This window comes from Mirounga angustirostris, unplaced genomic scaffold, assembly GCF_029215605.1.
Source record: "Mirounga angustirostris isolate CCGP_5_RB_7025 unplaced genomic scaffold, mMirAng1.0.hap1 SCAF_3, whole genome shotgun sequence".
In the NCBI taxonomy this organism is placed as follows: domain Eukaryota; kingdom Metazoa; phylum Chordata; class Mammalia; order Carnivora; family Phocidae; genus Mirounga; species Mirounga angustirostris.
Window position 1 is genome coordinate 93,963,998 of NW_026991711.1, and position 22,090 is coordinate 93,986,087.

Here is a 22,090-nt window from a genome sequence, read left to right on the forward strand (position 1 = left end):
GAAGGCGCACCCAGCTCCCCACTGCCCAAGGGAAAGGGCTGCCTCTGGCAGCATCCAGAGAAGGTGAGACCGGGCTCCCACGTCTTTGACTCTTCCAGATCCCCCCAGCTCCTTGCAGGGAATAAAGAGCCTGCCCTTAATAAGGCCTAGGAACTAATGTTTACTGAGTATCTACTATGTACTAGGTCCCTTTCATTTAGGGAGAACCCTTTGATACAGGACTTTTACCCATTTATAAAGGAGGAAGCCGAAGGACAGAGGGGCCAAATAGGTCTCCCAAGGTCACACCCCTAGGAAGTGGGAGAATTTGGGTCCCCTCCCCGAGATAACCCCACAATGTGACATGTTATTTCAGAGGCTGTTTTATTTGCTGTCTCGCATACAAGCGCTATTCATTCCCAACTGAGTGCCTTTGTCCTGGCTCTGCCTGCCCCCTCCCCGAATACCTTCCCCACTCGGTTGGCATCTGGTTGCAGCTTCCAGACTGGCCTCCTTCCCCCCTAATCATAAGTCACTACCACTTCTTGAGAGCACACGGCAGTATATTGCAACAGGCCTAAGAGATGGGTGTCTTCATGCCTGCTTTCCAGATGGGGAACCTGAGCCTCAGAGAAGCGCAGCTGCCGGCCACCCCGCCACACAGCCAGGACACCGAGCCAGCTCTGCCAGGGGCAGTGTCCACAGAAGAGCTGGGGACAGGCCACAGGGGTTGTATCCAGGTGAAGGTCAGGCCTCCCGAAACGCCTGGTCTGGCCCTTTCTCTCCTCCCCGCAACGCTTGGCCCTGCAAATTGGCTTTGACCTTTCTTGCCCCTGCCTTTGAGCTTCTCCCCATTCACTGCGCAACCACAAAGGGAGAAAGAGGGCGGGCTCGAGCGAACGGCCCCTCCCGCCCGGGCCCCGGGGCCACGCCCCCGCAGGCGCAGGAGGCCTCCGGTATCTGTTTGCACAGTTGGGGCGCTTGCTCTGCACCCCACCTCCGGAAGAAAAGCACCACGAGGTCATCTGTTTACTCTGGGATTAGCGGCTCCCAGCGGGAGCTCTTTTCCTCGGAGATGAAAAGAAAGCGGACAATCTGTCAGGTAAACAGGCGACATTGTTCCCCACGATGTCAGGGCCCCTTTGTGGGCCGGCCTTTGAGGTCCGTGGCTCCCTCTCGCAGGGAGAGCGCTTACTCAAAGGAAATGAGAGGCCCTGGCTGGCGTGCAGGTCGCCTGCTGCAGTTTAAGCGGGGACGAAGGGCTCGGACAGTTGCTGGTTCGCCTCCACAGCCCTCTCTGCGCTTGCCTCTCCGTGTGGGTCCCTTGATGAGTCCAGCCAGCTGGGCATGCAGCTACTGTCACAGATGGGGAAACTGAGGCTGGCGGCAGCCTCCCCACCCCCACCCCCCCCACCCCCGCCAAACAGAAGAGTGCCCCTGGCATTCCAGGAGGTGTCCGCTGGAAGGAAAGCAGGGCCGCTAGTCTAAAAGCCTCACTCTTCAGATGGGGTGGGGGGAGCGGGAGGCAAGAGAATTAGTGGAACGTGATTTCTAGACTCGGTATCTCTGGTGGATTGGGGGGGCACTTGGGAGCCATATAACCACCTTCACCACTAAACTGTTCAGTTTTACAGATGCTTGGAATATTTAAACAGCTGGACAGGGCTGGTCATGGTTGTGCCTGCTCCGTCTGACATTTATGTGACAAGGTATCATCTTCAGAAGGGAAGTGTGGACGCCCGGGTCCCAGGTGTGTGCCTGGGAGTCAGGATGCCCAAGTTCCAGACAGGCTCTGCCCCCAGTTTGCTCTGTGGTCCCAGGCAAGCCACTTGCCCTCTCTGGGCTGCAGCTTCTTTGGTTCATCAAACAAGACATAAGGTGCTCTCCATGGGCCCTTCCCCTGTGACAGAAGGGATGTCTGGGGAGGGCACAGGCCTCCATTTAGGAGGAGCAGATGGAGGAGGGTGAACAGCCCTTCTGGGAAGGAGGGGGCCGCTTGAACCCCATGCCCACCTCTGACACTCAGGGGGCCGGAGAGGCGGAGCGAGCAGGCACCCTGGGCCCAGTGGCAAAGCTCCAGGCAGTGTCCTGCCATGGGAAGAGGCACTGTGGTGAGGCCATAAGACCACAGGCCTCGGAGCGTTGTGACCGCGTCCGGTTCCCAGCCTGTCACTCACCAGAAGCCCAACCTCAGGCAAGTGACGCAGCCTCCTGGCCTGTGAAATGACACCCATGGGGCCTCAACCCTGCCCTGCCTGAGTCTCCTGGATGGACGGGTCCCGAGTGAACAGGAGCTGGGCCGTGCTTGATGCCGCCAACACCCTTCGATCATGTCCCCCTTCCGGCCTCCCTCTCCCGGGCCGCCCTGCCCTTGGCCTGTCCCAGGAGACGACTCATCCTCCCCGCCATCCAGATGCCAGGTCAGTCTCCAGCCTGCAGGGCACAGAGCCACGGCGTAGAATAATCTGATTACTCTCCGAAAGTACAGGAAGAGCTGAAAGAAGGCCGGGTGGAAAAAGGCCCAGAGCCCTGGCCTGACAGAGAGGCGTCTACCAACCACAGAACTGCCTCCAGGATGAGACCGGGCGCCGCCTGGACCTCGGCTTGGTCTCTCAAGGGTGGCAGTGGACCAGACACGTGCCCAACCCCCCACTCCCAGCCAGGCACCGGCTCTCAACCAGCCCTGAGCCTAATATGCACCAGCAGGAAAGAAACTGGGGGCCAACATGTTCTCACCACACGATTCCAGGGTCCAGAGCCAGTCCCTGGTGACCCGGAGGGAGAGGGGATACCACTACCGAGCTCAGCACCTCCTCTGAGGCTTCCCAGCTTGAATGAGGGCAAGCTCCCCGCCCCCTCCAACCACGGAGCTGTCCCTCCCAGGTCCCCCAGCTGAGCTGTGTATCAGCTGTGCGGCCCTGGGCAAGTGACTGGCTTTCTCTGAGGCTCGTCTTACCATATAGATGGGCATTTGAGGGAATGGGTCTTTTGCTTGAGGAAACCCAGGCCTTCCATCAACCCTTTCTCCCCTTTTTAAGACCAGCCCCCAAGGACCCTGGTTTTTCAGGAGTCCTAGTATTTGGGGAGACACTCAGATGCAGATGCCAGAGAAGAAGTTTCTAGCTTCAGAGATACACTGCAAACACCACTCCTTCCTTACTTTCCCTTTTTTTCTTTCAAAGCCTGTCCTAGCGATCGGTTTTTAATTGGATTCAACTGGATAAACGTGGTCCAAGGACTTTTTTCGTGATGTGGATCCTCCTGGACCATTCAGCCACCTTGGTGCCCACCACCTTACGAGGCAGCTAATTCCATCGGCCCAACGTTTCTGACTTCTGGAAAGTGCTTCAGTTACCCAGACACTTGCCTGTCTTCCCGCAGCTTCTACGTGTCAACCAGATTCCGGGCGCCCAGCGCTGTGCGTCCCACATGCCTGTCGGGGGTGGGAGGGCGGGCTCAGATCAGACCCACTGGGGTTTGCATACCAGCCGCTCCCCTTACCAGCTGAGATACATGGCCCGCGTGATTTACCCTTCCTGTGCCTCAGTTCCCTTATCTGTAAAGCAGGGATAATAAGAGTCACTGCAGAAGATTGTTATGGGTCCAAGTGAGATGACACAAGGAAAGCTTTTCACTCAGTGCCCAGCACCACGGGAATTATTTGCTGCTCTGGCTATTTCTTCTTTTGTATCTGCAGTGACTTGAAAAGAACTGAGGCCTCCCCTCACCTCGCTACCGACTTCTCTTCCCCAGACTGAGCAGATGCAACCCTTCCTTCAGTTATCCCCCTGTGGCTGGGTCTTAGACCCCGACACCCAGGTCAGCCTCCCCCAAATCCCCAAATGAGAAAACTTCGAGAAGGAGCAGGCCTCTTCTGATTTATAGCTGTCCAAAGATGAGAAGAGCTGTCCCTGGAGGGAGTAAACTCCCCATCCCTGGGGGTATTCAAGGTGGATGACCATCCATCAGGAAGGTTACAGAAGGGGTTCCCACACTGAGTGGGAAATTGAAATAAATGGCCTCAAAGATAGAAGCTCCTCATGATGAAGAAACGAGAAATTCCTCCTTCATTCATTCAACCAGTATTGGTGTTGAGTACCTAGCTATGACTAGCTCTGTGCTGGCTACTCTCCCGGGTACAGTTCACACTAAGAGAAGGACCTAAGTTTTCGGGAAGTACTTCACAAAAACAGGGTCACTCTGAAGTCGCTCTTTGCCTCTACTTTTGCCATCTGTAAAACGGGCGGGGTGGTAACAGTGCTTACCTCCCAGACCCAGCCTGCTGACAGCCAAGTGGCCTGGGACGGGGTAGGCCACAGTGAAGGTGGGCTGAAGCTGCCACGGTCCTTGTTGCTAGTAGTTCTAGGATGATGACTGTTCCTGAAATCCAGGGAATGTTTTTATTTTATCGCAGAAGACCCACACAGCTCGGTATGTATTAAATCAGGTCCCGAGAATCAGGCCCAGCTGAAAGCCTCACCCAGGGCAGCCAGGACTGGCTGGGGCTGGGACCAGAGACCAACAGCACACCAGTTCTTGGGCCACATCCAAAGCCAGCCAGGCAGCAGAGACAGGAGGTTTGCTGAATGGACGTTATCTGCTACCATCATTTCTCAGCAATGGTATCCAAGAGCCGGACGAAACCATTTTTCACTGCTTTGTAGAAGAAAGGGTGGTTCTAACTCTGAACCCAACTGGGCGTTTCAAACCCGTAAGCCCCCCAGAAAATCTGATGTCAGCTGCCTTCTTGCTCTTCTTCCTGGTATTTCAAGTCACGTGGTACCTACCTGTTGCCTGAACTGGGCACCACGGCGGTTACAGTTAAGAGGACTTAGGTCAGGTCTGGCTCTGTGCATGCTCCTTGGGGGCAGATAATGGTCTGACATTCAGACTCTTGGTGAGGTTTTGGGTCCCCAAGACGAGGACAGAAGCGCTTGGGCTCCAAAGTCAGGCTACCTGGCTCCTGGTCCTGGTCCTGGCCCTGCCACTCACGAGCTATGTGACCTTAGGCAGATTACTTAACTTCCCTGAGCTTCCATTCCTCCTCTGTGAATTAGCGCCAATCAGTCCTATCTTTGAAAAACTGGGAGGACTCGAAGGGACCACTCACTGCTGGCCTGGAACACAGAAGACCCACTTCCCTCCCCAGAGCTTCCTCAAGGACTGAACCTAGAGCCGTGTTGTGCTTTCCACCTGCTAGATGCATCATGTGTCTATCAGGAAATGTGGGAGTGTGAACAGGCCCCAAGAGGACCCAGAAGAAAGGAGCAAGACTGAACTGAATTAGCCTAGGGCCTGGGGAGGCTGGCTTTTTGTGAAGGAGGAAAAAGGGGCATCGCTGCTGTGCACTTGACCTTTCAGGAACTTTCAAGAACCTTCCAGAGGCCTCAGGGGAGAGTCTGAACTCTTGCTTGAGGAAAACAAGAGAAAGCTCAGAGAATGAATGGCCAAAGGAGTGGGCCAGTGAATCATTGAAGACATGCGTCACTGAGGATGGGCAGGGTCTATGTGGAAGACACAACAAGGTTTGGGGCCTTATGTGAGGACTGACCAGGATCAATGGTGCTCAGCTCAGAGGTTCACCATAAACAAGGAAGACCCAGTCCTTGCCCTTGGGAACTTGGGACTCAGGTACCAATTCAGTAGTCTGTTCTTGGTGAGTGTCAGCATTACCTGGGGATCTAACACAAATACAGCAGACCAAGACTCCCATTTCTGGAAAGATGGAGTAGATGTTCTTTCTTTCTATTCTACCCTCTGAGTACAACTAAAAGCCTTGAACATCACATATATAACTAACATAAGAGGACTCCGAAGAATGGAGAGAAGAAGGTCAGCTGGCTGGGGGAACTTGGGACCCGAGGAACCAGAGAGTGGTGAATTGGCCAAGTGCCTTTTTTTCTTTTGCTTCATATATACCAGATTTGGACCAAAAGAGTCAACAACCCAGAAACCCCAATGGACACAAACAAACAAAAAATTGTCCCAACCAAAGCCTGCTCACTCTAACCACAAGACCAGGAAAGGGGCAGCCTAGCAAGACAGAAAACCTTTTTTTTTTTTGAACTATGGCGAAATATACATAACCAAAAATATAGCACCTTAACCATGTTTACAGTTGGGTGGTCTCAAGCACATTCACAGTGTTGTGCAAGCACCACCACCATCCTCCTCCGGAGCTCTTTTCATCTTGCAAAATTGGAACTCTGTCCCTATTAAACAGCTCCTCATTCCTGCTGCCCTCAGCCCTGGCAACTACCATTCCATGTTCTGTCTCTCCGAATTTGACTACTTTAGGTACCTCACATAAATGGAATCCCACAGTATTTGTCTTGTGATGACTGGTTTATTTCACTTAGCACATTGTCCTCGAGGTTCATCCACATGGTAGCATGTGCTAGAATGTCCTCCTTTTTAAAGGCTGAATACTATCCCGTTGTATGTATATCTGTCTATGTAGAGACATTTGATCTCTACGTCAACAGTGGACACTCGGGATGTTTCCATGTTTTGGCTGTTGTAAGTAATGCTGCTGTGAACACAAGTGTACAAATATCTCTTCAGGACCCTGCTTCCAGTTCTTTTACGTATATAACCAGAAGTGAAATTGCTGGATCATATGGCAATTCTACTTTTAATTTTTGGAGCAGACATGACGTCACATAGCAGCTGCACCATTTTACATTCCCTCTAGCAAAGCACAGGTTCCAATTTCTCTACATCATCTCCAGTGCTATTGTTGTTGTTTTTTAATAGCAGTTGTCCTAATAGTTGTGAGATGGTATCTCATTGTGGTTTTGATTTGCATTTCCCTGGTGAAGAGTGATGTTGAGCTTGTCTTTATTGGCCATTTGTCTATCTTCTTTGGAAATATGTCTGTTCAAATTCTTGTCCCATTTTTAAATCAGGTTGCTCGTTGTTATTGTTGAGTTGTAGGAATTCTTTATGTATTCTGGATACTAACTCCTCATCAGATATATGATCTGCAAATATCTTCTCCCATTCTGTGGGCTGCCTTTATCACTCTGTTGGTTGTGCCCTTTGAGGCCCAGAAGTGTTTCATTTCAATGAATTCCAATTTATCTATTTACTCTTTTGTTGCTGATGCTTTTGGTGTCATATCTGAGAAACCACTGGTAAATCCAATGTCATGAAAATTTCCCCCTATGTTTTCCTATAAGAGTTTTATACTTTTAGTTCTTACCCTTAGGTCTTTGCTATCCATTTGGAGTTCGTTTATATGTATGGAATAAGATTCCAACTTCACTCTTTTATATCTGGATATCCAACTTTCCCAACACCATTTGTTGAAGACCATTTATTCCCCATTGAATGGTCTTGGCACCCCTGCTGAGAATCATTTGACCATGTATTTGAGGGTTTATTAAGACAGAACACTTTTAGTCAGTAACCACCCTGCTCTGGTCAAATGCCACAGGGGGAGAGAATGACCCCACCATACTCCTGCCAGGAAAACCATGTAGGAACCTGGATTTCCACTCAGGCCATGATGTGGAGCCCCATTACCTTGCTGGGTGGTGTCAGAGGGGAGCCAGAACTTTTAGTCCCCCATTGACACTTCCCCCACCTTTTTAAAAAAGATCTTTTATTCTTTTTAAGTAACCTCTACACCCAACATGGGACTTGAACTCACAACCCCAAGATCAAGAGTCGCATGCTCTACCGACTGAGCCACCCACCACCACCACCCCCTGACCTTTTTTTTTTTTTAGGATTCTTTTAAAACTTCCCCTTTGACTCATGAATTATTTTTTGATTTCTAGTTTGATTCCACTGGGGTCAGAGAAAACACCTTGTAGGATTTGAATTCTTTTAAATTTATTGAGTTTTGTTTTTTTTTTTTTTTATGGTCCAGGATATGATCTGTATCGATAGATGCTCCATGGGCATTTGAGCGAGTATTCTGCTGTTGTTGGGTGGAGTGTTCAATCAGTTGGATCCTGCTGGTTGATGGTGTTGAGTTATTCTGTATCCTTGCTGATTTGTTGTCTAGTGATCAGTTAAGAGAGGAGTATTGGACTCGCCAGTGGCATTTGTAGATTTATCTACTTCTCCTTTCAGTTCTATCATTTTTCACTTCATGTGTTTTGCAGCTCTGTTGTTTTGTGCATCCGCATTTAGGTTTGCTATGTCTTCTTGATGGATTGACTCTTTTATCGTTACATAATGTCCCTCTTTGTCTCCAAGAACTTTCTTTGCTCTAAAGCCTACTTTGATATTAAAATAGCCACTTCTGCTTTCCTTTGATTAATGCTTTCATGATTCATCCTTTTCATCCTTTCACTTTTGACTTACTTATATCACTATATTTGAAGGGGATTTCTTCTAGGCAACATATGGGTGGGTTATGTTTTATAATCAACTCTGCCCATCTCTGTCTGTTAATTGGGATATTTAGATCTTTTAGATTTAACATAATTGTTGATATTAGGGCTTAAGTCTGCCATTTTATTTTTTGTTTTCTGTTTGTACTCTTTTTTTTTTTTTTTAATTTTTCTGTTTTCTTTTTCCTCCCTTCCTGTAGGTCACTTGAACATTTTTAGAATTCCATTTTGACTTATCTGTAGTGGTTTTGAGTATATTTTTTGTATAGCATTTTTAGTGGTTGTTCTGGAAGGATGGGGTCCAGAGAGGCTGGAGGTTTCTCTGCCTACGCTCTGCCTGTCCCACCATCTTCTGTCTCTCTTCTCTGTGGTGGCCAAATGGAAGTCCTTATGGCAGATCCTATTGACTGTTTACAGGTCTCCTGCTATTGCTTGGTTGAGGAGTTTTCTCTTGAACAGGGGCCCCTCAGTGGCCTGTCACCTGCTGTTAGGCCTGGGCTTTGAGGGGGCCATGCCTTATTATCAGAGCCCCACCAAGGCCATTCTCCCTGGACTGGACAGGCCCTGATTTCGATGCCCTCCTGGTGCAATTGCCATGCACTCATGATCTTACTCACTTAATTATGGACTAGCTACACCTGAAATTGTTCTAGTAAGCAGTGTGACTGACCCTTGAATTGAGAGAATATGGCCGGCCAAGTGACCTTCTGAATTGCTGCCCATGTCATGATGCGAGGAGGAGGCTTTGTCATTTATAGTACAGAGTCATTTGCACAGGGATGTGATAGCCACTTGCTCAGCCACCTGTAAATGTCAGTCTGAGAATGTCTCCCTTTCTCCATCTATAATAATCCATGCATGCATTCACTCAATGATTCCACAGCACCTGCTCTGGGCTAGGCCTGCGAGGTCAGGAGGATTCAGAGGAAGTGAGTCCACCATCCAAGGCACATCTTGCCCACGCTTGCGGACCCACTTGAAGATCATCGTGAGCAAATGTCCATGGCTGTGGACACTCAAACGCTCATGTATAGAAGGGAGCATTGGCTGGGGGTGAAGATAAGAGTGAAGTATAAAGGGATCTCTACAGGAGGGCCACATGCTCACCTCTCTCATGATGATCTGCTGTCTCCCCTCCCAGTCATCCGCCAAGCTGAGGCTGGTCTCCCCAGCTCACAGCTCCCCAGCCCCCATGCCCAGCAGATAGCACTTGCCTGTCCTTGCCTGTCCAAATGTCCATAGGATAGCCAAGGAGAACCAGGTTCCAGGCCTCACTTGCTGTGCAATCCTGTTCCTGTTGCTATGTCTCTGCGCCTTCTAGATAACAAGAAGGGCTGGATTGGATACTCCTGAGACTAGAGCTCTGTGCAGAACAAATTCCTGCTAAAGTGTTGTGAGCTTAAAGTCACATCTGGCAGGGAGGGACGGTGGGGCTGTCTTTTTAGAGACCCTTCCCCTGCCCTCTAATGAATGCAAAGAGAGTGCTTAATCCTGAGGAGCTGGGAGGCAAGCTGCAAACCTAGTTCTCCACAGCCAGCTCAGCCTTTGCCTTCATTCATTCATGCTGTCCATCAAGCACAGTTTTGGGTTGGGGATATAGCAACTGACAAAGCAGAGTCTCGTAGTCTAGTAGGCAGTATATCCACATGCACATTCCTAGAATGAGAAGAGGTATAATGGGGAAGCATAACACAGGAGGATTCAACTACTATGGCACTTAGGGAGTCTCCCTGAGATGTCATTTCAATAGAGACCTGAAGGATAAACAGGATTTAGCTGGGTGATGTCAGGAGAGCACAGAAAGTTCACTCCAGGGAAAGAGAGCAGCATGTGCGAATGCCTTCAGACAAGATCGCTCCCTCTGGGGCAAGCCAACTGCCATGTTGTGAGGACACTCAAGCAGCCCTTTGAGAGGTCCATGCGATGAGAATGGAAACTTCCTGCCCTGTCTCTCTCCTCCCTTCATGACCAAGTAGCTGCACCCCAGGTATCCACTTCCTCACCTTCCACTCACTTCTCAAACCACTTGGTCTGATTTCTTGCTGTTCCCACATCCAATCCATCAAAATGGCTCTGGCCAAGCCCCCCTCTGACCCTCTGGTTGCTAGGCCTATTGGGCACTTTGTAATCCTCATTTACCCATCCCCTCAGTGACCTCCAACATGGCACTCCCACCCCCACCCACTGGAGACCCCTCCCCTGGTTCCATGAGGCCTCCGGTGCTCAGGCTTTCCCTAGGCCCCTCAACACCCAACCCCTCAGCCTCCCTCTTTTCTCTGGTCTGTGCCTGTTATGGGGCACACTCTCCCACCCTTGATGCCGAGCACCTCAAGGCCATAAGCCAGCTCTGTCCTCATTCCTCGGCTCCAGACCTGCACACCACCTGTCCACTCAACGACCCTCAATGGCCCTCCTTCAGACACCTGAACTTGTCGTCATCCCCTGAGATGTGCCTCACCACTTGGCTCCCAGGCTTGCTCAGTGGTGTCCCCTGGCTACTCTGCTGCCCCAAGCGGTAGTGGAGGGATCAGCACTGACTCCCCACATCCAAGTTACCAAGCCCTGTCACCTTCCTTCACCCCTAGATTTCTCTCGGACCCTCTTGTCTCTACCTGTACTGCCACCCGTTAGGGCTCCAGATCTCCTACCTGGGTGCCACAGGAGCCTCCTGATTACGGTCTCTGCCTGCCCCCTTGTGCCTACCCAGATCCCAGTCCATCCCACACATCCCAGAGTGCCTTTCGTGAAACTGCACTGTGCCACACCTCTGCCTGACACCCCCCAGAGCTCCCCGGGGCTTGAAGTTCGAGCCCATCCTCCTCCCCTGGCTCACAAGGGCCTGCCTGGCCACAGCCTGCCCCCTCTCTGGCCTCGCCTGGACCACCCCCTCTCTCTGTTCACTCGGCCATTGTGCTCGCCTAACATTGCCTCTGTTATTGCGTAACAAAGTCCCACCAAACTTGGTAGCTAAAACAACAATAAGCACTTATTACCTCACGTGGTTTCTGAGGGACGGGAATTCGGGAGTGGCTAAGCTAGGCTGCTCTGGCTCAGAGGCTTTCATGAGACTCCAGTCCAGATGTCTGCCGGACTGTAGTCATCTGAAGGCATGAGTGGGGCTGGTGCATCCACATCTAATATGGCTCCCTCATGGGGAAGGCAGGGAAGGAGAAGGTGGCAGCTCAACACCGGGCACAGGTCTGGGGGGCTGGCTTCCCAGCAACAGGATGGACTCGGTGCTCTGAAGACATCCTCTACTTCGGGGAGGACCTTAGCACCTACCTGGGAGGTAAGAGGGGACGGGAGCTCTTCTAAAGCTGCAAACCTAGTTCTCCACAGCCAGTGTGGACTTCCCGGTGTGGGGACTCCCAGGCTCCTCCCCATCCAGAGTCTCATTTCTGACCACACAGACAAGTCTACAGCCTTTTAGTACCACCATTAGGAAGCCACCAGAGGACAGTCTAATTCCAGCCACCACGTTCCAGACCCCATTCTCTGCATCTTCCCCTGTGGCCTTAGGCCAGCCCCCTGCCCTCTGTGGGCACTGGATTTCTGGAAGGGTTGGACCAATGATCCAAACATTCCCATTGGCTCTAAAATGTAATTGTTGAATGGAACCTTCCTTACCCTTCATCCAGCCAGGCCCAGGCCCATCTGAGCTCTGCCGAACAGCCCCGTTTTCCCTGAAACACCAAGTCCCCCCACATCTCATTCTTTACCTCCTTCCCCTCCAGAGGCCAGTTACTGGGGCCCCACCTCCCCTCTCAGCTTCTAACCCCATATCCACACAGGCACAAAGTGTCCCCGGGGCACCCACTGGATGACAAACTGCCGCAAACCCATGTTTGGACCCCTATAATTGAAACAAGTATTACTATCTTTATTTTACAGATAAGGAAAGCCAGACAATGTTTTATAAGCTGGAAATCAAAAAGCAAGGTGCCAACTGGAATATACTTACATAAGAGGAACCACAAGAGAAGAGATTATCCTGACCCACTTTGTGGTCTGAATGGAGTAACCTCTGCTAGGAAAGAGGCACCTTGGGGGTCTCTTCAGGCTGAGAGCAGCGTCCCAACAGTACAATGAGTGACAGAGGGACTGGGGGTTCCAAACCTGTCCCTGTGGAGGGTCCCTCTGAACCAGGAGGGAAGGGGGGAGGAAGGAAGGGGAGGCCATGGCCAGTGTGCACGGACTTGTCTGAATGATGGCGTCGGAGGTGTTAGGAAGTTCTGCCCTCTGATGCACACAGCAACCAACACTCGTCACTCATCCATCTCCCTGTGAGCACTGATTTCAGGGCACCACTCACTGCTTCCTTACGGGTCTTGGAGTCCAATTCCAGACCCCTCAGCCCAAAGTTCCCATGGGGGCGGGGGGAGGGCTCTGCTAGGAGCCACACATGTCCAGGTTGCCAGACTCATTTGGCAGTTGAGTGAACTGTAGCTCAGAGAAGCTTGGAAACTTGCCCAAGGTCACAGAGCTGATAATGGGCAGAGCTGCCTGACCCCAAAGCCCTTGCCCGTCCCAGAGCACCTATGGCCTGTTCCCATCTTGCTGCCATCAGCCTCCTGGCCTCACATACAGCATCCACCTCCCTGCCTGCCTTGCCATGCCTCCCCCTGCCTTTCCCAGTCATCCCAATCTTCAAACCCGCTCCTTCAGGAAGCCCTCCCTGCCATTCACAACAGATATCAGACACTGACCTCCGACACACATAGATAACCCATCCCCAGAGGACACACAATTTTACACTATCTTCCAAAGTTTCTGTGATTAAATTAGCCCCTGAACTCTACCCACTTCCTACAACAACAGTGAGCATATAGCAGATTGCAATAAATATTCTTTTAACATGAATTAAATGTTAATTTCTGCTATTTTCTTCTGCTATTTTCCCGCACCAGGGACTTCAGACAGAAGCTAGGGCAGACACGGGGACAAGGAGTCTGTTTGGGGCTCCTGTCCCTTCCCTGACAGATACACATGAGCAGGCCAGCCAGGGCCCTCTCGTCTGGGAGGCCCAGGGCGAGGGTTAGGTCCTAAGGGGCCCAAGGAGCAGGGCAGGAAGTCCTAAACACAGGTAGTATTCTGGAAGAGTCTACCCTAGTCCCACTACCTCCCAATTCTTACCTTTATTCTTCAGACAGAGTACCGACAATTTCATCATTGTTGTGTTCTTACCAATTCTGGAAGCTTTGACTGTCTCAAGAGTCCTTTAAGCTCTAAATGTCACCTCTTCTGGGAAGCTTACCCTAATTCCCAGGGGCCTAGGCTCCCCCGGCATCTGTAAATGCCTTCTTTCACGTACTGGTCTGCATTCTGTCACACTCCCCATTCAGGGCCCCCAGGATGGCATCTGGGCCTCAGTAGACACTAAATATGGTGGTGTCAACATCACTTCTCCAAGACACTCCGAGGCTTCAAGGACAGATAGGGTTGGTGACCAGCAGAGAATGGGTGGCTGGTGCTCTCAGCTCTCCTCACCCAGCCTTGAGGTTTGGGGCAGGCCATCTGCTTGCCTGCCATCGCCTGCTCATGAGGGACTCCTCATCCTCCGGACCTCAGCCTGGGCATTAGGCCACACTCAGCAGGGGTGCGTGGGGGGGGGACCCAGGCTGTGGGTGGGCCCAGCACGGCGCCCGAGTTTCCCTGAACAGGTCAACAGGCGGGAAGCACGTGTTGAAACCTGCCAGTGGGGGCTGGAGCCCCGTGGGTTTGTCTTCACAACCAATCCGGGCAGTTTCTGTGCAGGGCACCTCATCTCTTGGAATTGCACCCATTCGATGGGAGCTCTCACCCCAAGGGCTGCTCAGAGAAAGGGTTCTGGGCAGTTCTATAGCCAAGGCTGGAGGCCCCTCCAAGCTGGGAGTTCCTAGAGGCCAGTGCCCCACCTGAGTCACTCCACCTGCTCCCAACACAGCCCTGGGGAGCTCAGCAAAGGCTGGGCCAATGTTTTCCACGAGCCACTAAAGTTTTTAATTGATTACCAAAGTCATACATATTCATTATGGAAAAGTTGGAAAACATATTAACAGCAAAAATAAAATAATATGAAATAAACATCACCTATCATTTCAATTCCACTAGCTACAGATGGGTACTTCTTCCATTCTGGAACGCTTCCTTTCAGACTTTTCTATGCCTTTATACTAAAAAAAAAAAAAAAAAAAAGTGATTCTATTGAGCCCTGTTGATACCTGCCGAGCTGGCAAAGCTCTACAGGCTACCATGTCTCAAAGCCATTAAAAACTCCTCACGCTTTCTAACAATACCCAGAGCACAGCCAAGGCACATGCCCTGATTTAGGGAACCCACCCCTTATTGTTGGGCATTGGGGTTGTTTCTAATTTTTCCCTAATGTACACAATTCTTCACAACAACTCTTGTAGCTATATCTTCGTGATCCTTCTCGGGGCACATTAAGACTTGAGAGACCCCCAAGCCCCTGGCAACATTTGGTGCATTCTCCCTGGCCGTCCCCCGAGCAAGATGCACTATTAAATACGAGCAGTAAAATAAGGCTCCGGACATCTGGCAAAGTTCTGGCTTTCCCCTGATGCATTATGCCTCGTTTGAAGTATTAAATTCATTTTTAAACTTATTTTTTCTCATTTGGAAGGGGATGCCCCCACTTGGCTGGCACCCCCAGCACATGCTAGGGCTTCCTGACGTCCCTGCCCAGCGATGACTCTCACCTTAGGGTAATTTTCGGGAAGAGAAATATCACGGTCAAGGGTTCTCCCACATGTGAGCCTTTTTGGTCCCTGTGTCTGTTCTTCCTCACCATGGAATTCATGGCCTGTCACATATCTACACTTAGTAACTCTCTGGTGAGTGATTGATTATTGCCAAATGTCCCCAACGCCCCCCTTCCCCCTCACAGGCTGTACCATTGGAGCTGGTATGTGATTAAATGGACACACAATGGGTATGACCATCTTGGAAGCAGATGTCCCAGGGCTTCAGGAGGGTCTGAGCCTAGAGGATTTGGGGCAAGGGCAAACTGTCCCTGTCCCTGTGACTGGAAGGCAGTGCTCAGAGCGCCCCAGGCTACGGGGCTCAGAGACCAACACCCACAGAGGTGAGGGAGGCCAAACTGGCTTGGCCACCGACTGGCATCTAACACCTCCATGGTGGCTCCATATGGACCCCGGGGAGGACCCCAGCTGACGCTACGACACGCAGGGCACTCCAGGTCTTATTAAGGAACACAACTGGGGCGCCTTCACACGGCACTCACCTACACTTCTGGCCTCATGTGTCGCGCCCCCTTGAGAGCCCTCACTCAGACCCCCACCCAGAAGCCCTCCACATTCCTTGTCAGGGCCCACATCTAGCCGGTCTTCCCCCATCTGCCTCCTGGCATCCCACGCATGATTCCACATCACTCCCTGCTCCCTGGAGCCTTCTTGAAGGCTCTCCTTCCCAGGCTCCTGGTCTGCGTCTCAGCCATGACCCCTCCAACTGCAACCCTGGGAAGTATGCAGGTGTGTCTCTCCCTGAACTGTGACCCCTCTGGGAGCATGGCCACAGCTGGGTCCCCTGGCGAGGCCCCGGCGCCTTCAGTCTGTGACTGAAGGACCAAGAATGATGTAGGGGGAGGGGAGCTGGGACTTGTTTTCCTGTGTTCTTCTCCCACACCATCACAGTGACACAAAACCGGAAGCCCAGAAATGCAGTCAGAACTGGAGACTCAAGGACAGAGGGCTCTCAGGCATGAAGAAAGGCAGGGCGTTCCAGAGTGGGCAAAGCCATCAGCAGGCCCCTTCCGGCACGAAGCCCTCGCTGTCCTGCGCGAGCACCAGCCCTCCCTCCCTTCTGAGAGCCGAACAGCCCCTTCCTTTAGGTGAGCCCTTGTCCCCACCACGGTCTCTGCCCATATGGACACCCCACCCGGCACACTGCCCACCCGCTGCCACGCCCCAACCCGGCAACCCGCTCAGCACCTGCCCACCGCAACATTCGGCAAATTCACTCATTAAGGAATCCTCTGAGGGCAGCCCCATCCCCACCTCTTCCGGGAAGCCACACTTGACTGCCTCAGCCTGCAGAGACTTCTTCCTCCTCCGGCCCCTCAGAGCAGCTATTCCTCATACCACACTCATGTGACATTACAAGTTTAAGGTGGTTTTTTTGCCAAATTTTCCTCCAAGGAATGCATATGTGATCAGAACAACAGGACTGGACAGAGGGGAGGTTGAACTGTGATCCAGGGCCCTCAAAGCCTTGAGCCAACAAGTTGGGGGGCTCTGGGCCAAAACGACCAAGCCTCTGTCTCCAACCAAGCACCCCGTTGCTGGCTGTCCTGGCACGGCCATGAGTTCCGATGAGGTGGCTCTGTGCAACCGGGGCTACCCTGGGGAAGGCAACCTCCTGAGCTGTCTGCTCGCCACATAACCTGCCTCCGGACGCGGGAGTGGGGCCGGGGGAGTGGGGGCCGCGGATGCGTCTCCACTTCCAGCACAAACAGGAAATGAAAATTTAAAAACAAACATGGAGCAATTTTAGCACTCAAATCAGGGATTGCTAAACTAGGGCTCACAGGCCGAATCTGGCCCGCTGCCTGATTTGGAAAGGAAGTTTTATTGGGACATAGTCTCGCTCATTCTTTTTGGTATGTCTCCTGCTTATAGCTGCTTTCACACTGCAACAGGAGAGGGGAGTCATCCCAACAGAGATCACGCGGACCCCAAAGACTAAAATATTCCCCATCTGGCCCTTCGTAGACAAAGGGTACCCCTGCTCTAGGTGATACTTTTGGGGATGAAAGTCTAGCTCATTGTGACTTCTTGGGGAGTTCACACACACACACACACACCCACACACACAAACACGGGCAGGTGTGCACACATGCACCCCCGGGCTGGGGGGAGGGCTGCAGTCAGTGTTCCTCCGGCCATAGCTCATTGGTCTTGGAGAAAGCACCTGACCCACGCTGGACCAATCAAATTCTTTCTCACAGGAATTTGCAAGTGAACATCAGGTACACTTATGGGCTTGTTTGAAGAGAAAGACCCCGACTCCTCCTGTTGGGGTCTCCAGAGCAGGCCTGATTCTGACCCTTCCTGACGCTGTCCACTTTCATACTAAAGCTGGCCACACTCTTCCCAGCACTGACTTCTAAAGATCCCGTGAAGCTGGTATCAGCCTCGATGTCTTTAAATGAGGCTCCCAGCCAGACTGAGATACAAAATCCATGCTTTCCGGCTGGCTGTACATAGGCCCCTCCATTGGCTAAGTGCTTGGGAGAGAGACGTGGAGACCGACTGCCCAGGGGGGATTGGACAGCTCAGGAAGTGGAAATGGGGGCCAGATGACCTGGCTGGGGTGTGTGGAGAAAGTCCTCCCCTCCTGAGGAACTGAGGCCTCTCTCACCGAGACCCAGCACTGCCTTGTCAGCTGTGTGAGTGAGCCACCCGGGGGGCCAATCCTCCAGCCTCTCGAGCTTTCCGGTGACCCTAGCCCCAGCCACCATCTTGATATAACCCCCTGAGAGACCTCAAGCTAAGATACTCCCAAATTCCCAACTCACAGGAACTGTGAGCAGCATTCAGTGTTGATTGTTCTGGAGCAATTTGTCACAGCAAGCTAACACACTGTATAGACCTGTCCGTCCTCCACTGTCCTTGTTTCAGAGAAGGCCATTCCCCTCCTCCCCATCACGAGTCTGCTTTTCAATTCCCGGCATCCAATCTGCCGATTCAACCCTGAAGTGTCTCTTGCTTTCGTCCTCTGTTCTCTGGTCCCTATTTCCACTTCCTGCCCTTCGCAGGCACATACTGGATGACGAGGTACCTACCGTGTGCCCTGCTCTCGGTGCAGGTTTGAGTATTCATGGAATTGTCACAGCAACTGGATGACATAGGCTTGTTGTTCCCATTCTATAGCTGAGGGGGCCCAACACTCTGAGAAGCTCAAGAACTTGTCTGAGTCCCCGCAGCTGGCTAAGTAGGGAGTCACGTTAGGATTCAGGTTTGTCCTCTGTCCAAAGCCCAGAGTTCTAGAAGTAGTCCTTTCACCCAGCTCCTGGCTTCTTGGATTCATCTTTCATGGCACTGACAGATAACTGTCTAAAATGCACAACTAACCAGCTCCACCACCCTGCTCAAAAGCTACCAAGAGCCCCCTGACCCTCGTGTCACAGTCGTGTCCAGCCTTCAAAGTTCAGCTCAGAGGCCCCCTCCTCATGAAGCCACCTGATCCCTCTCCTTGAACACCCGGAACTTCTCTCCCAGCAGTAACCTGTTTGTTCTTGGTTTAGAGAAGGTACACACACTTGATACCCCAGAGCCAACCACAGGCTCCTCACAAGAGGGCCCCCTAGGCCTGCCCGGTGTGCTCGGGCTTGTGAAAGGGAATTTGCGCATGTAGGTGGAGTGATTGTAGTAGCATAATTAACAACTGAGCCTATGAGGGAATACGTACAGAAATCAATGCTTCAGGGGCGCCTGGGTGGCTCAGTCGTTAAGCGTCTGCCTTCGGCTCAGGTCATGATCCCGGGGTCCTGGGATCGAGCCCCGCATCGGGCTCCCTGCTCTGAGGGAAGCCTGCTTCTCCCTCTCCCACTCCCCGTGCTTGTGTTCCCTCTCTGCCTGTCTCTCTCTGTCAAATAAATAAAATTAAAAAAAAAAAGAAATCAATGCTTCAATGAATCGGTAGTAAATAGCTCTCCAAGTGAGTGATTGAAGTCATGAATGAATGATTGGTTAATTGAATAGGACATTGCCTAGATTCAGCCTCAAGGTAATTTATATAGATCTTTGTCGACAGTGAAATCTTTTATTAGATGTATAATCAGGGGTAATACTCAAAATATTTAACACCAGTACCCCATGGGCATCACCCAGTCAGGAAGGACATCCCCCTAGCGCTGGATCAGGTCGAGCGCCCCCTGTTGGGCGCCTTTAGTGCTGTATCCTGGCAAGGTCGGGGGTGGCAAACAAAGGCTCATTGCTGCTGCGGAACATGCGGAAGGACCAACATGGCTAGGGGAGAACAGGGCACTGGAGAAGTTTGGGCACAGCTCTTTACCAGCTTTGCAGAAGGATCTCAGTGTAACACTGCCAAAGCCTGCTGGCTGGTGCAGCCCTACACACGGAGTTTTCCGAGCACTCCCGTGGCCAGCCCTGGGCTGAGCCTGCCGTGCCCGAGAAGCTCATTCCATCCTTAAAGAGCACCAAGAGGAGGGAGGGACTACCATTGTCCCATGTTACAGTGAGGAGTGAGGACATCAAGCGCAGGAGGTTAAGCTGTTCATTCGAGGTCACACAGCGGTAACGTGGCTGCACCAGGACCTGATCCAGGCCTGCCCAGGTGTCCTCTAGGACATGCCCCCCATAGAAGTCGTGGGTCTCTGCCTTGCCTGTGTGAGGTGCTGGACATGGCTAGCAGGACTGCGTGATTTTCGGGGCCCGGGATTGGTCGAGGCCTTCACTCAGGAGGCGTGGCCTGAGACAAGCCCCACCCCTAGGGTCCTCCTCTCTGGAGCTGGGATGCTAGCCCCCATCCTGAGCCACAGTCAGAGGACAGAGGGTGACTGTCAGCAAGATCCTTTGGCGGGATAGGTCTCGTGCCACTCCCCACGCGCCACCGACCCGCCGTAGGACTTTGGACAAGATGCCACCTCTTTGAGCTCATTTTCCTCGACCTCTTTGACGGGATCCGGACATTTCCTGCTACTGCTTTAAATCTGTACAGGTCCTGGGCAGTGCGCAAAGGCCGAGTGTGAAAACCGATGGTGGGCGGCGGGTGGGGAGCTTGGCTGGGTCCAGCCACCCTGGGCTTACCCCCTACCCCAGAGCCTCCTGCCGCCTCTCCCAACCCCTCCAAGCTCTTCAGAAGGCGGAATAATTTCTCCTTCGTTTTCACTTTTAATCACAAAATAATTTTGGTGCCCAGAACCCTTCCTCTTGGAGGAACATTTGTGCGGGATGATATCAGCCTAATTAAGTGCTTCAGCTTTGGGGCTTGGTTTTTTTTCATCCCCCCCCCCCCCCCAGACCCCCGCGCTCCCTGCCAAGCAGCCCTGGCCGCCTGGCCGCCCGGCTACCTGCACATGCCGGCTTCTGGAGCCTTCCGCGCAGCGCGCCCCCCTGCTCGGGCGCGGTGATTGATATCTTGATTAGGCGCCAGGAGGCGGCGGACCAGGTGCTACCTCGGCGCGGGCTGGAGGCGGCGCGCTCTGCGAACTGGTCTGAAAGGCGCAGGCATGTTCCGCAGCAGCAATGAGCCTTTGTTTGCCTTGGCAGCGCCGCGGCCTCCCTGGGGCCGGCCCCATAAAGGGTTTCTGTTCGGGCTGGAGGACTCATTGTCGAAAAATTGTCCCTCGAAAAATTAGCATGGTACAGTGGAGAAAGCGGAACGCCCGGCAAATGACAGCTGCTGGCCCCAGACAAGGGCCCCGAGAGCGGAGTTTTGCAGGGTGCTCGCTCCCAGAGGCACCCCTCGCTCCAGGCCTGGAGCGGGCCGGAGGGGTGACAGGTGAACGGCAGGGGCCGCCGGGCCGAGGGCAAGGCAGCGGCCAGATGGGGCGTGCGGCTGCCTTTGGGGTTGGTGGCTTATCTCCCCTAAGAGTTGGGGCACCTCCCCCAGGCGCCAGAAGCGCAGGGTTCTGGTGTGAGGTGTTTGAGGGCCCATGAGCCAGAGTCAGGCTCAGAGGGTCAGCTGTCTTGAAATAGGGGGTGGGGTGCCGGGAGGGGGAGAAAGAGACAGAAAGAGAGAGAGCCTAAAGGTTATGTGGTTAATTGAACATCAACAGCCACAGATACGATTATGCCCCTTTTGTGTCTTTCTCCCAGTGTGTTGATGGAAAAGTAACTAGATTAAAAGCGCCGGGAGCCTGGGTTGGAGGGGCCGGGCAGTGGGGGGAGATCCCTCCTGAATGCCGACCCAGGGCTCCCGCAGTCCCAGCAAGGAGGGAAAACAGTCAATTAGAGGGGAGAGAAAAGATGGAGTGAACTGTGGTTTGGCATTTGCATAAAGGCTGGGGCCCTAGGCTGCCACCCTTAGTGAGGGGGGCAGGGGTTCCCAGGAGAGAGGCTGGGGGTGACATGGGGGTGAGGTGCATGGTTACTGTTGAAAGTCTCAGCCAAAAGCCTGCGTGCACACACGGTGCGAGAGGCAGGGGTAAAGGTGACTGGGTCTGTGTCTGGGACACACTGTGTGTTTGCGTGCACAGGCGCATTGACATCTGAGTGTATTCCTCTTTCGGGCTGCTTATGTCTGTGAAGTCATGGGCATCCACATGCACAGGTTTCAAGCAGGTGGCACCTGTGTGGCTTGCGCTGGCCTCACTCTCCTGTGTCGTGACCTCATGTGCAGAGTCATGCAGGCACGCACCTGGGCATCTCTTGTGAGCTCGGAGCACCACCGGATTAGGGGCGTGGATCTGCCAACTTGATCCCGCCGGCATGGGAAGATCAAAGCCTCAGGATTTCCTGAGGCTCTAAGGAGCCCAGACCTGGAACTGGCCCCCAAGCTTGCTCTGCATGCAACCTCCCGAGAAAAACCCTCCTGATCGTTCCAGCCCACCACGTGCATGAAGCTCCCTGACCTCCCAGCCCAACCATTCTCCTCCCCCACCCTCAACCAACCTCTTCTCCGAACAGGCAGATTTTAGGCTGAGGGGAAGGAAGACCAGCAAATCTGGAATCAGACCAATCTGAGGTCAAAGGCCAGCTCCAGCTTTGTGACTTTGAGCAGTCCCGTCTCAGAGCCACTGACCAGTCACAAGCAGATAACAAGATCCAGTTATAGGGCTGTTT

At 52.6% G+C, this 22,090-nt stretch overlaps 1 long non-coding RNA gene across 1 annotated transcript; it reads left to right on the forward strand.

Moving 5' to 3' along the window:
* Positions 1 to 902: 902 nt before the first annotated feature.
* LOC129045638 (uncharacterized) lies at positions 903 to 6,305 on the forward strand. Its single transcript, XR_008505639.2, has 2 exons — positions 903 to 1,081; positions 3,162 to 6,305. It is a non-coding gene; the product is annotated as an uncharacterized LOC129045638 (long non-coding RNA).
* Positions 6,306 to 22,090: the final 15,785 nt, after the last annotated feature.